Source organism: Silurus meridionalis, chromosome 4 (assembly GCF_014805685.1).
Source record: "Silurus meridionalis isolate SWU-2019-XX chromosome 4, ASM1480568v1, whole genome shotgun sequence".
Taxonomy (NCBI): Eukaryota; Metazoa; Chordata; class Actinopteri; order Siluriformes; family Siluridae; genus Silurus; species Silurus meridionalis.
In genome coordinates this window covers 8176232-8191140 of record NC_060887.1, presented here as the reverse complement: position 1 = coordinate 8191140, position 14909 = coordinate 8176232, and the positions used below count along the sequence as shown (strand labels likewise).

Sequence of the window (14909 nt, the reverse complement as noted above, 5' to 3'; positions counted from 1 at the left end):
AATGTTATAAGTGTGTAGGAGAAACATAAACAACGTACAAGGCAGACTTAGGCATGTTTATTGGGAAAGAAGTGTTTGTGGGCCATTGCTGTTGCAGAAGACATGGGTGAGCAAACAGGATCAGACTCAGGGGAAGATATGGGAGGATAATAATAATAATCAGGTGAGAGAACGGGGGAAGTAGGAAAATAATCAGTAGGGGACCAACATGAAGGTTAAACAATGAAGTGGCTAATTTATGGATTTTTCCTGGGTTTTTCCCGGTTTCACAAGCTTCAAGCCAAAAAACTGAGTTCCATAACATCAGACCAATGAAATTGCCAAATGGGTTCAGGTGAACCAATGAAACTCTTTATATTAAATTAGTTGCACTCCCACTGAATCGACCCACACCACATCATAAATATGGACGAGGTTCCTCTGATGTTTGACCTGCTGTTCACTCGCACTGTCTACAGGAAAGGAGAATAATTTGTCACGCTGAAAACAACCGGGCATGAAAAAACGCACTTCACCTGTGTTCTGAGCTAAATGGCATCGGGAGAAAAGATTCACCGATGGTGATTTTTAAACGCACGACGATGCCAAAAGAAAAAAGGAAAAGGAGAAAAAAACAGTGAACAATGACTTTCTTGTTAGGCTTCTGTTTAGATACAAGCCGTGTAACAGACACTGTCTTTCATTAAAGTCTGTGTAAAGTTCATTAGTTTCAGTGGGAGCGCATCTGATTTAATATAAAGAATTTCATTGGTTCACCTGAACCCGTTCGGCAATTTTATTGGTCTAATGTTATGGGGCTCAGTTTTTTGGCTTGAATCTTGTGAAACTGGGAATAACCCAGTAAAAATTATATATTAGCCACTTCATTGTTTAAGCTGCGAGATTCAAAGCGAAGGAAAAAAGTAGCGGCTTATATACCGGAAAATACGGTAGTCTAACAGTAGTTAGTGAACAATGTTGAACCAAAAAAACTACCACCTCTCAGTAGTTTGCTCCAGCTCATTTCTCAGAGCCTGTAACTTTAGTTTGAGCGGCTTCCTTCCATCATCAAGATTTAGGAAGAAAACCTGGATGAACTTAAAAAAGCCACTTAACTTCTCAGGGTAGCTCAAATGTAGAGCGTTCATAAGCCCAAACTAAATTACAGGTGAATCAGTCCAAAATCTTTGGGGCATTACAACCTGATCCTCAAAGATGATTGACACATGGCGAGTGTTAAAGAAAATACCACGTCTTTATTCACCACTGACACCAGAGCCACTGCTCCCTCCTGGGCTTCCAACTCATCCTGAAATAAGAATACATGCTCAGTGAGTGTGTGTGCAAATGTACATCTGCCACTTGGAAAAACAAATTACAGTAGTAGCTCAGGTTACAAGTTTAATTCGTTCTGGGAGCGAGCTCGCAACCTAAAACGCTGGTATCCTAAAAGAAATTTCCCATAAGAAATAAAGGAAAGTCACTTGATGCGTTCCACAAGTCCATAAATACACATATACACACGATTTTAAAGGTTTTGTAATGGTAATTGTTGTACAAATTTAAACCCCTTACATCGGAAATGAAAAAGATTTTGCTCAAAATCTTTGCTCGCAGGCCGATGCAACACTCAGAACAATACAAAATTTATTACAAATGTTTTCTCGTATTCCAATTTGCTCGTATTCAAAGTTTCTCGTGACCCGAGGTTCTACTGTATGTAAAACATTTTTTTTATATTAAACCATCCATGGTTTTAAATAGAATAATATCAGAAAGATCATTTTTAGATATAAATTTCTGAATCATTATTGTATTATTATAATCATATTGTCATTACTGGCATTCTGCAATTTAGTATTTTTAACATTTTAAATAAATATAAGAGATTTATGGGATGTATTATTTCTCTTTGTTTTTCTGTATAATGAAGTGCAATTGTAGTCTGAATGTTTTTACCACTGTTTATAGCAATGTTTACCTCAGAATATTTAATAAGGTAATTGTTCTTGCAGATATGTAAAAAGAAAATAACAATACCTTGCAAATGTTGAAGATCTGTGAGGAGTCCTCCTTTAAGTAAAGTGAAAGACCTGTCAGGGCTCCTGTTCTGGATACATTAATGTCCTTTTTGTCCTTTTGCAGAAACAAATACATTGCACAAAGATCTCAGGGTTGAGTGTTCACATTTACTTTAATGTAATGCAATGCACTTAAAATATATTTACATGTTCTTCATATGCCATCAAAAAGTCTTCCATGTTCTCACCAAAATATCCTATTTTCCTCTTTTTATACAGTTTCAGAAACTGAGGTGTATATTTGTCAAGAGCAGCATAGAAAGAAAATGGCAGATTTTGATTTGTTATCCTGTGAAATTAGCTGTAAAGCTGCATTGGGAACAAAAGAACATACAAATCAACAATCCATATTAAACTAAGACTTTTTCCAGCTCAAGCTGCAAAGACGAGTGACACTATGTGGTCCTAGTAACAGTTTTTTTACTTACTCGAGCTTCACAAAAGTGTGCAGGACATCTATCTTTTAGTTCAGCAATTGAAGGAGCTGAATTCAAAATTTCTTCATGCCTGAGAGAAAGGTGTGTTGCATATGCTGATGGATGAGAGTCATGTCTTTTCCTTCTACAGCTTTCTTGAACTGGTCCACCATCTCAAGCCTCTTGGTTTCCAAAATACCCTTAGTCTGTCCACAGGGATGATTGGGAAGGAAATTAATTTCCCCTCTTCTGGGTCATTCGATGTTGCCTCTGGATGCTAAACCTTCTGGATTTGTCCTGCTTCACTTTCCTTCATTCACACTCACACCCTTTATGTCAGCCCTGGTCAGTTTGGTCCTGTAGTTGCCCATTTTGAAGCATAGGCTGTTCTTCCAACCCTCATAACCTGTTGTGGAACCTTTTCTTTTAGACAGGGGTGCTTGAGTAGTAGAGTTTCTGCAGCCTTGCCAATCTGTTTGGAACTAGGATAGGCTTTATGCTTATACATTTCAACAGCCATCACATCAAGTATGTTGTGTTTTTGATCCCTTGTCAGCTTGAAAGTTTTGCCTCTGTCAAAAATGCAGCGTTGCCTTCTCTTAGAGTGTACTCAAACTCATATGAGAATGGGGGAACAACAAAGACCTCTGGCCAACGGCTAAGGTGCTCTGGTGAATCTACTAATCTATCAAAAATAAGGCAACCTTAGAAGCATAAAGATCTAACCAAGATGGCCGCTCGTGTGAGTTTGTGTTAATTTGTCAGTCAGTCTTTTAAGTTTTTTAAGTCTTACATTTGCTAAAATTGTTAGTAGTGTGTTTATACCACTTTTTATTTTATTATTTTACTTTTTATTAACTAACTGGAGATTATTCCATGTTTGAAAAAATGTGGACTTTTATACCGGTATGCCTACTTTGCTCCATGCTATGGAGAATGCCATTGGTTGGTGTGGGCAGCGGGCCTTCTGCTGTTGAATGGGAGAGACGTGCACCTGCGCCGCGTCGGTGGGCTTCGGGGGCCGCTGTGGACTGGATTGGGGAACCGCTCATGGTTGGTGTGGATTGGATGTCTTCTACTGGGTATGGGGGACACGCATCTGTGCTATGTCTGTGCGTTTTATTGGCTGGGACCGCTGCGGAACGGACCGGTGTTTTGGCGGTGACGCTGCGAGGCTTTGAACTCTCTCTTGGTGGCCCGTTTGGATGCGTGATCCACCGCAAAGTTTGTTCTGCCTCTTGGTCAGAGGAAATGTAAAACTGACCCACTATGCTACATCTATTTGCGCCGATAACAGTCCGAGCTGCGGCATGGCAAAGAGAAAGTGGTTTGTGCTTCTGCTACTGCTTTCAGGTAACATTCATCCCAACCCAGGCCCAGAGTTGGCTCAGCTTTAAACACCAGATTAACTTAAATTAAGTAATGGTATACGATTTTTCCATCTTAATGTAAGAAGTTTGGTAATTAAGGTGGACGCAGTTGGAATCTGGGCAGATTTGACCGATGCTGACATAATTCTCACAGAGACTTGGTTGAAAAAATCGATTACAGATGCCATGGTGCATATTAATGAATATAATGTTTTTAGAGCTGATCGTAGTAAAAAAGGAGGAGGGGTTGCAGTTTATATTAAGGAAAATATAAATTGTATTTGTATTGAGTCAGTTAGTATTTTAAAATGTTTTGAACTTATAGCTATTAAAGTATTTTTATTTAATGGGTCTGATATGATGGTGATCGGTTGTTACCGCCCACCTTCAGCTTCAAGGGAGGCAATTTCATTGCTTACAGACAGGTTGCATAACTGGTCTAATTTGGTCTAACTCGCCTAAATGGAAAGAGTATGAGTAATTCATCTTTGATTGATATTATTTTAACTAATATTCCCCATGTTTTTTTCTGCGATAGGAGTTTTTTGTAATGATCTTAGAGATCATTGTGCAATATCCTGTGTGAGAAATTTTAAGATGCCTAAGAATACACCCAGATTTATATTTAGACGACAATTAAAAGATTTTAATGAACAAGCTTTTTTGCATGATGTGTATAATAGTGACTTACATTTGGTTTCGTCTATACCTGATGTGGTTGATGCTTGGGATTATTTTAAATAAACTTTTTTGAAAATTTGTGATAAACATGCTTCTTTACGTAGATATCGGGTGAGTGGGAAAAATAATCCTTGGTTTAATAAATCTGTTTCAAATCTTATTAAACAAAGAAATGGGGCCTGGTCCAAAGCAAAGAAAACAAATAGAGATGAGGACTGGTCAAATTATAGATAATTACGAAATAAGTGTACAAAATCGATAAAAAATTCCAAAAGCCAGTATTATCTTAATCTAATTAACAATAACATGAATGATCCTTCTGAATTTTGGAAATTAACTAAATCTCTTGTAGGGTCAAATAAATCAACTGATCTTCCAAAACTTTTAAAAGTAGACCAAAGAATAATTTCAGACAAGGCTGATATTGTTAATATGTTTGATAATCATTTTATTTCAGCTAGTTTGATAACAGATACCAGTAATTGCTGGTCACTGGCGAACAGGAAATTGAAGAGCCGACAAATTATAATGACTGTAAGAAATCAGGTGGATCTGATAAAATTGATTGCTAAACCTATTGCATCAATATTTAATTTAAGTCTATCCACTAATGTAATTCCAACTTCTTGGAAATCAGCTATGGTTATGCCATTATTAAAAGGAGGAGATCCCTGTGATTTAAATAATTATCGACCTATTTCTAAACTACCGATCTTAGCAAAAGTTTTCGAATCTATAGTAAATGATCAAATGAAAGAATATCTAGGTAGTCATAATATTCTAAATGCATTTCAGTCAGGTTTAAGAGCGGGTCATAGTACGATAACAGCTACTACACTTATTACAAATGATTTAATAACTGCTCTCGATGAAAGACAGCATTGTGTTGCCTTGTTTGTTGATTTGACAAAAGCATTTGACTTAGTGGATCATGACTTACTGTTAAAGAGACTTAAATATATAGGTCTTTGTAATTCGGCTTTGAGTTGGTTTAAAAATTATTTATTTGATCGAACGCAATGTGTTGCTGTAGATAATTATGTTTCATTCGTGTTAACAGTCAAAAAGGGTGTTCCCCAAGGTTCTTTATTGGCACCACTTCTTTTTTCTATTTTTATAAATGAATTAGGACAGGGAATAAAATCCATAAGCTACATTTTTATGCTGACGATACAATTATTTATTCAACCGCATCCTCTTTGTCACAAGCTATTGAAATTCTCCAGAATTCTTTTAACACTTTTCAGCATAATTTACTCAAATTGAAATTAGTTTTAAATGCGAAAAAAAAACTAAGTATATTATTTTTTCGCGTAGTCGTTCTATGATCACTGCTCCGTCTATCCTTTCTATTGATGGCGTGCATGTAGATAGAGTAACAACTTAAAAATATCTAGGAATATGGATAGACGAGAAATTGGTGTTTGATGTTCATATTGATTACTTGGTAAAAAGATTAAAACCGAGACTGGGTTTTCTTTTTCGGCAAAAAAAATGTTTTTCTTTTGGAGCTAGAAAGAAAATTATACAGAGTACTTTTTTTTACCCATTTTAGATTATGGTGATATTATTTATATGCATGCCTCTATATATTTATTAAAAAGATTAAATTGTGTTTATCATGCTGCATTGCGTTTTATAACAAATGCTTGTTCACGTACTCGTCATTGTTTGCTACATAACTGTGTAGGTTGGACCTCCTTATATCAAAGAAGGAAATCACATATATTAGTATATACTGTAAAGGCATTGCTTGGTATGCTTCCAAATTATATTACTAGGCTTTTATGTTTGCGTAAAAAGAACTAAAGCACCAGATCGTCAACTGGTATTACATTAGACGTACCTAGAGTACACTCGAACATGGAAAATCTGCTTTCTCTTACTGTGCTCCTTGGCTGTGGAATGAATTTCAAGCTATTACTCCACTAGAAATAATTCCTTCTTTGAATGTGTTTACAAATATATTGCAATGTAAAACGAGTGAGGTATGTAACTGTTTTAATTAATTACTTTATTTTATTTTTTTATTTTTTGTATGTTATGTGTTTATGTGAAATTTTTATATGGCCACCTTGGCCAGAACTCCCTGGAAGAAGAGATTTCTGTTAATCGCAATGGGACCTTCCTGGAAAAATAAAGGTTAAATAAAAAATAAAATGTAACAGAGATATCTACTGAAGTTAGCATGCTAAGCTAGCCCCGGTCCGTCCTCAGAGAGCATGGAGTCCCGCTGACCTTCACTCGCTTTATACACAGTTTACAGCCGTTTTTATCTTATTTATGACTGTAATATCGCTCTTCTCTCAGGAACAACAGAAAAGCTGTGAAGACACCATCATACTCTAACTGTGTTTCTCTCTGTAAAGTGCGCATGCGCGCGTGTGTCTGTGTGAGAGAGAGAGAGAGAGAGAGAGAGAGAGAGAGAGAGAGAAAATATACTTGTGTGACGTCACAGGCGGTGGATCAGGACACGTCTATATAAGCCAGAACGCGCCTCTGTTTCTCATTTGTGAATTTGCTAATTGTAAGTAAGGAGACATAAAAATGAAGCTCTTCAGAAGATTTAGAGATTTTTTTCAATGCTGGAGACAAATGAAATATAAACAGCTTGTTGAAGAGGAGGATGAGGAAGTTGATGAGAGAAATGCCATACATCTCCAGAGCTGGGTGATAGAAAAAGAACATCTGGAGGAACGTGTTGCTCAGCTTGAGTTCAGTTTGGACCTGACCACCATGAAGCTTCAATCTTCCATGAAAATCCATGATGAACTGCAGAAAACTGTGGATCTTGTGAAAGACAGCTGGGTGAAAGAACAAAAGAAAGTGGAAGAACATGTTGCTCAGCTTGAGGCCACTTTGAAACGGACCACCATAGAGCTCCAGTTTTACTACAAAAACTATAAGGAACTGGAGAAAACTGTAGAATGTGAGAGAGAGCTGGGCGAGAGAACAAAAAAGCAGAGGAACATGTTGCTGAGCTTGAGGTCACTTTAGAATGGACCACCATGGAGCTTCAGGATACTCAGAATCACTGTGAGAAAGAGAAGAAGACTTCAGAGAATTAGACAGATTATTATATGAGGAACTGAATGCTAAACCTCTCCATGTCCAAAAATAATAAATAAAGTCAACAAAAATCTTAAATAATCATATTAATCTTCATTTAACTTGTGTTTCATTTATTTATATCACAAAATGTAGCTTAAAATTAAACATGAACCCCTGTATGTAAAACAGTAAAAAAAAATAAGAAAAACTAAAAGTATTTTGTTTACAGACCAGAAAATTATCTTTTAGACAATTTAATATTATCAAGAAAAATATCTTGCTTTGTAAAAGATCAACATCACATATAACTAGACAACAAAACACCATTAATAATATTTATACAGAATTAAGTAAAAAGAAAGTCTTGACAGGACCACTAGAGGGCAGTGTGAAACTGACATCTGACAACCAACTGCAGTTATTATTATTATTATTATTATTATTATTATTATTATTATTATTATTAATATCATCATCCTTATTATAGTTTTTGGGGGTTTATGAATGTTCCTTGCTTTGACGTGGATGTGTTGATTGTATAACACCCAAATAACATTGTTTAATCAAACCAATTATTGGAAATGTAATAATTTTATCACTTTGGGTTTCATAAATATGTAAATCTGCATATAAAAATAATACAAATTAATCATTATAAAATAATAAATGTTTAAATGTAGACCTTTATGTACTAAAGCACCTCAGTGCAATAAAGTATTACATTCTAAAGTCCAGCAAACACGACATGGGAGTCAATTCCTTGTAGCATTTTCTTGAACTTGGTTTGCAGGAGAAAATCTGGTTTTGTTGAAATAACAGGTTAACAGATGATAACTGGATAAATAACTAATAAATAAATTCTTCATCCAGCTCATTAACATGCAAACTGATGATGAGTTTCATCACCTGCTGTATGAACCTGAACAGAATCCACATTGTATTTCTAGTTGGAGATGCTGAGATTCTCTTTTTATTAAAATCTTTTTATTAAAACAGCAGGATGAGTTACTAAAGCTGAGCTTTTTCTCTCATTGAGACGTGAATTCTGTAGAACTGCTACTGCAATTTTACATGAGATGCAATAAAATCGTCCACCTACAGAACCTACAGAAACCTACAGAAATTACATTTACTTTGTTACTGTCCACCACTAGTTTCTACTTCATAGAAACATAGCAATGTAGCAGCAAAGGCAAAAGTCCATGGAGTAAGAAGTGACATCATATTACTAAATAGATTTGGGCAATGACTGCTGATAAAAACACAAATAATTAACTGATTTTTAAAGAAAATCAGTTAATTATTTGTGTTTTTATCAGCAGTATGTGGACAGCAGAGTCACTGCACTACAACATACTTACATTTCTGTAGATTAGTTTTCAATTATTTCCAAACTTCTGTCAATGAAATCCTTTATGGTCTATATAAGAAAACACATACATTTCATAAGAACACATACTGATAGCAAACATAAAATTTACTTCTTTTTACACAGGTTTAAACATGTGAAAGTTCTTATTTGTGTGTGTGTATTTATACATACAGTGCATATATATATATATATTTCACATTTTTTTTACATTAATGTTCATATACTACTATCCAAATATGGAATTGAATTTGAAGATGCAAAACGAGAATGAAATTTGCTCCAGAAATGTAAAAATAGAATTGAATACGTACAGTGTCCTACGATCTTTAGAATAGTGCTTACAGTGATTTTTTTTTTGTTTTTTTTTTGGTGAAGCTACAAATAAATGTATTACCTCTGATTCGACCTCCAGCAGCTCCAGAGCAAAATGGATAGAGTTGTAATGAAGAGCATCGTATACTGGTACTTTCCGCTTGGCTATTTGAACCTTGTCTGTAAAGTTTTCAGGAATTCCTTTGTCCTTCCTGTGAACCACAAAAGTCTTGTCTCCACAGAACACATCCACGTCTAATTTGCCCACTTCTGGAAGACCAGGTTTGTATAAGGAACCTTCGGGAAGACTGGAAAAAAGATATGATATTTAATGTTATATAGTACTGTAAATATTTGTTTGTTTTTCCATGTTTATTGTGATGCTACAGGAATGAAGAGTTCATTACATGGATATTTAGAGATTTACATGTAAAGAGAATGATATCCCGGTCTTCACTGCAGTAAACGCCAGCCTGGTAGTATCCTAGACTGGATCCATCGCTACTGTTAGCTTCTTTCACCAGGAACAGGTCTCCGAGTTTTGCTTCTTCCGTTAATTTCTCGTTATAGCCTTTGACAGTGGTGAAACCTTTTGGTGCACAGCCGAGTGCAATCAAAAACTTGTCCTACAAAAGAATTGCGGTTTAAGTGTAGAGGTTTGGTGCTTGCTTTAGAAAATTTTTTTTTTTTTATAGTATTGATGGTTCGTAAAATGGCGACATGATAGTAATGGTATTAAGAGGTGTATTAAATCAGGTAAGTCCACACTAAAGCCCCAGGTACCAAATGCACGGCCCGTCACTGGAGTAGTGTTAACACAACAAAGAACACAGACACTCACCATTGCTGTCTTCCAATGCCGAATGCCTACTGGTTTGGCAGACCAACGAACAGGTGCATTACCACCACCTACTGATCTGGAGTGTGGAGCGAACACAGTAAGGTGGAATAAAAAAAAAAAAATAAATAAATTCTATCTATCCTTCCTGTATTTTTTAGGTATTTAAATAACAATTCTTGAGCTCTCGATTGCCCGAATTTGCTTCCCAGCAGTACCATTAAAGAGATATTGTCCATTCCTATCCATCCTAATTCCTGATTTAACTGAAATCTGTCTCTTTCATATGCAGGACATTTATCTAATATGTGCCTCACTGTTTCCAATTCCCCACACTTCTCACATACACCCGATTCATGCTTTTCCGTTTCTAAAGAGACTATGATTTAATGCAGTATGTCCAATTCTTAATCTTGTGATGACGACATCCTTCCTTCCATTTCCCAAACTTTTCCTCTCACTACCAACTTTCTCTTGTATCTGAAAGAGATGTCTTTCTTTAGTCCCACTTTTCCATAATTCCTGCCATCTTTTACATACTTCACATGAAATCACTGCCTTGGCATATTCATCCCCGGATTACTCAATATTTTTGTAAATCTATCACTGGGTTATAAAACAACCACGGTGGAATTGCTGGTAGAGTAACAGAAGGAGCAATTTCACAATGTTTCAGCTCTAACTTGTTTACATCTTTCCTTACTATCCAACCAAAGCTTGTTTTTTCCCTGTACTCATATTCCCAACAATCTGGGTGATTTTCCAGATGATCCTTTACACCATACCAGTACCTTAGTCTCAGCTGAAGACTGCGCAGTTCTAGGGACAATGCCTACTGCTCCTTAGTGTTCTGGTCTTTTATACTCTTGCTGACGCACTGTGATGTCAGAGGTAACTTTATGAGTGGTAAACTGTGTATCTGCCTCTAGTGGTGAAGCGTGGAAATACAACTGAATGGGAATCCTGTCCTACACTGCCAAATATGCATGGCATATTTGTCCCTAAATCAAGTATAAAATCTGTCGGTTTAATCTTAGTGTCATCCTCATCAGCTATCTCTGGTAGATTAATAAGACGGGTAAGAGGCCGTGTGTATAGTCGAACCTTTAACGTAGAACTCTGCAGATCTTACCTGTCCATGTGCTCCAAGAAATGTCCTAATCACTCTCCCAATCAACCAAAGGGCTCGTGCAGCTGGGGATCGAGCATCATAACAACAGAACCAACTGCAAGGGTTTTAGTGTCTAAATGTCGAACTGCATGTGGAGTTAAAAGGACAATTTGAAGTGAGTTTAAAAGTTATTTTGCTTGCCTGTAAAAAAAAACGTGAATCCTGAATGCCGAACTGATAAAATTTGAGAAAACGGTTTATAAAAGAGCACCGGAAACAGCCGAAGTCGCGCCGGAGGGTTGGTGAGCTTGTGATTTGCGCGACTGAATATGAGCATGACTAAAGAGTTACGAAAGGATGAGGACATGAGAACCGGAAAGCATGTCAATGATTGGTCAACTCAGGACGCTAATGGTAGGATGGAGGTGCTTTGGAAAAAGTTTGATGCAACTTGTGTGCTAGTAAGACTGTTTGAACTGTTAGACTGTTTGGTAATTAAAATAATCAAGTCGGTGTATTTAAAGTGTACAAATTGTGTATATTTGTGTTAATGCACAGGATGAGATTTGTTTGTAATTATGTATATCCTTCTGTTTTTTTGAAGGTTTCAACCCAACCTAACTGAAGCTAACCTAACCAAAGCACGTGTAACTGACTAAGAGTGATACACTGGTGACAAAGCTGCTTGCTCTATTGCTCCATCTATCTATCCTGAACAAAACTATAAACACAACACCTGTTTTTGCCCCCATTTTTAATGAGCCGAACTCAAAGATCTAAGATCTAACAAAAGGCCTATTTCTCTCAAATAATGTTTACAAATGTGTCTAAATCTGTGTTAGTGAGCACTTCTCCTTTGCCGAGATAATCCATCCACCCCACAGGTGTGGCATATCAAGATGCTGATTAGACACCATGATTATTGCACAGGTGTGCCTTAGGCTGGCCACAATAAAAGGCCACTCTTTTACTTTTTTGTGTATTGTGGGTTCCGGAGGGTCCGGGGTGTATCTGGAAACCAGAAAGTATCAGGTGTGACCACCATTTGCCTCATGCATTTTGCCCTGTACAGTGAAAACCTATCCAAAGTGAGATACGCCATAAAATGTAAGCATTTGCCCACTCAAGTCGAACTGCAGTCAGGTCAAGACCCCGATGAGGATGATGAGCATGTAGATGAGCTTCCCTGAGACGGTTTCTGACAGTTTGAGAAGAAATTCTTTGGTTATGCAAATTGATTGTTGCAGCATCTGTCCAGGTGGCTGGTCTCAGACAATCTTGGAGGTGAAGATGCTGGATGTGGAGGTCCTGGGCTGGAGAGGGTAGCTGAACAGATGTTTTCCTCTCCTCAAATTAAAGAGATCTCAGATTAGAAAGTTTAATGTTTTGTTGCATGGCAGTTCTCGGGGTCTGACCTCATGGAAAGATTTACATATAATAAAGTACAAATCTATTATTATTGTAATGTTTAATGAACATGTAATATTTCAAATTGTGTTGTTTTGTTTCTTCATTTAAATATGAACTAAAAATTAAAAGTTTAGTGCAGCCTTATAACATCTACTGTTTAAATAGAACTTTTAACAACCTCAGTTAGTTAAAAACATCAGAAATCACACTTTCACAATGCATTCAGTTTTGTTTGATTCATTAATTTCTACTCTGTAGATTCAGTTCAAGTCACTCGGTTCAAAAGAGTTCGGTTCAATAAATTCATTTAAAATAATAAGGTCCAGAAGAGTCGGTTCACTGGATTCGGTTCAATTGAGTCTGAATCGAAAGATTCATTTCTAGTTCAATAACAGAACAAATAGCATTCGTACAGTTCAGAGTCTGATTTGAGGTTTGATCAAATTTACATTTTATTATAACAATATGCTTAATTGAGTTCTTGCATGTAGATGATACTTTTAATAAATTTAATACTAACTTCATGCAGTTTCTCGACATAAAGATCCTTAGTGTTCTGGTCTTTTATACTCTTGCTGACGCACTGTGATGTCAGAGGTAACTTTATGAGTGGTAAACTGTGTATCTGCCTCTAGTGGTGAAGCGTGGAAATACAACTGAATGGGAATCCTGTCCTACACTGCCAAATATGCATGGCATATTTGTCCCTAAATCAAGTATAAAATCTGTCGGTTTAATCTTAGTGTCATCCTCATCAGCTATCTCTGGTAGATTTATAAGACGGGTAAGAGGCCGTGTGTATAGTCGAACCTTTAACGTAGAACTCTGCAGATCTTACCTGTCCATGTGCTCCAAGAAATGTCCTAATCACTCTCCCAATCAACCAAAGGGCTCGTGCAGCTGGGGATCGAGCATCATAACAACAGAACCAACTGCAAGGGTTTTAGTGTCTAAATGTCGAACTGCATGTGGAGTTAAAAGGACAATTTGAAGTGAGTTTAAAAGTTATTTTGCTTGCCTGTAAAAAAAAACGTGAATCCTGAATGCCGAACTGATAAAATTTGAGAAAACGGTTTATAAAAGAGCACCGGAAACAGCCGAAGTCGCGCCGGAGGGTTGGTGAGCTTGTGATTTGCGACTGAATATGAGCATGACTAAAGAGTTACGAAAGGATGAGGACATGAGAACCGGAAAGCATGTCAATGATTGGTCAACTCAGGACGCTAATGGTAGGATGGAGGTGCTTTGGAAAAAGTTTGATGCAACTTGTGTGCTAGTAAGACTGTTTGAACTGTTAGACTGTTTGGTAATTAAAATAATCAAGTCGGTGTATTTAAAGTGTACAAATTGTGTATATTTGTGTTAATGCACAGGATGAGATTTGTTTGTAATTATGTATATCCTTCTGTTTTTTTGAAGGTTTCAACCCAACCTAACTGAAGCTAACCTAACCAAAGCACGTGTAACTGACTAAGAGTGATACACTGGTGACAAAGCTGCTTGCTCTATTGCTCCATCTATCTATCCTGAACAAAACTATAAACACAACACCTGTTTTTGCCCCCATTTTTAATGAGCCGAACTCAAAGATCTAAGATCTAACAAAAGGCCTATTTCTCTCAAATAATGTTTACAAATGTGTCTAAATCTGTGTTAGTGAGCACTTCTCCTTTGCCGAGATAATCCATCCACCCCACAGGTGTGGCATATCAAGATGCTGATTAGACACCATGATTATTGCACAGGTGTGCCTTAGGCTGGCCACAATAAAAGGCCACTCTTTTACTTTTTTGTGTATTGTGGGTTCCGGAGGGTCCGGGTGTATCTGGAAACCAGAAAGTATCAGGTGTGACCACCATTTGCCTCATGCATTTTGCCCTGTACAGTGAAAACCTATCCAAAGTGAGATACGCCATAAAATGTAAGCATTTGCCCACTCAAGTCGAACTGCAGTCAGGTCAAGACCCCGATGAGGATGATGAGCATGTAGATGAGCTTCCCTGAGACGGTTTCTGACAGTTTGAGAAGAAATTCTTTGGTTATGCAAATTGATTGTTGCAGCATCTGTCCAGGTGGCTGGTCTCAGACAATCTTGGAGGTGAAGATGCTGGATGTGGAGGTCCTGGGCTGGAGAGGGTAGCTGAACAGATGTTTTCCTCTCCTCAAATTAAAGAGATCTCAGATTAGAAAGTTTAATGTTTTGTTGCATGGCAGTTCTCGGGGTCTGACCTCATGGAAAGATCTGACCATCCTTACAACTTCCTCTATAATTCCTGAGGAACAGGAAA

The 14909-nt window shown here is 37.0% G+C and overlaps 2 long non-coding RNA genes across 4 annotated transcripts; both read right to left on the bottom strand.

Moving 5' to 3' along the window:
• Window positions 1-7503: 7503 nt before the first annotated feature.
• LOC124385085 lies at window positions 7504-9560 on the bottom strand. Of its 3 annotated transcripts, none has more exons than XR_006925680.1 (3): window positions 9345-9560; window positions 8940-8998; window positions 7504-7561 (listed from the first exon to the last, which is right to left on the bottom strand). It is a non-coding gene; the product is annotated as an uncharacterized LOC124385085 (long non-coding RNA). The 3 variants fall into 3 exon arrangements; XR_006925681.1 differs by having other exon boundaries at window positions 7555-7581; XR_006925679.1 differs by lacking the exon at window positions 7504-7561 and adding an exon at window positions 8652-8692.
• A 94-nt stretch (window positions 9561-9654) lies between these two features.
• Window positions 9655-10956, bottom strand: LOC124385069. Its single transcript, XR_006925677.1, has 3 exons — window positions 10892-10956; window positions 10104-10179; window positions 9655-9888 (listed from the first exon to the last, which is right to left on the bottom strand). It is a non-coding gene; the product is annotated as an uncharacterized LOC124385069 (long non-coding RNA).
• Window positions 10957-14909: the final 3953 nt, after the last annotated feature.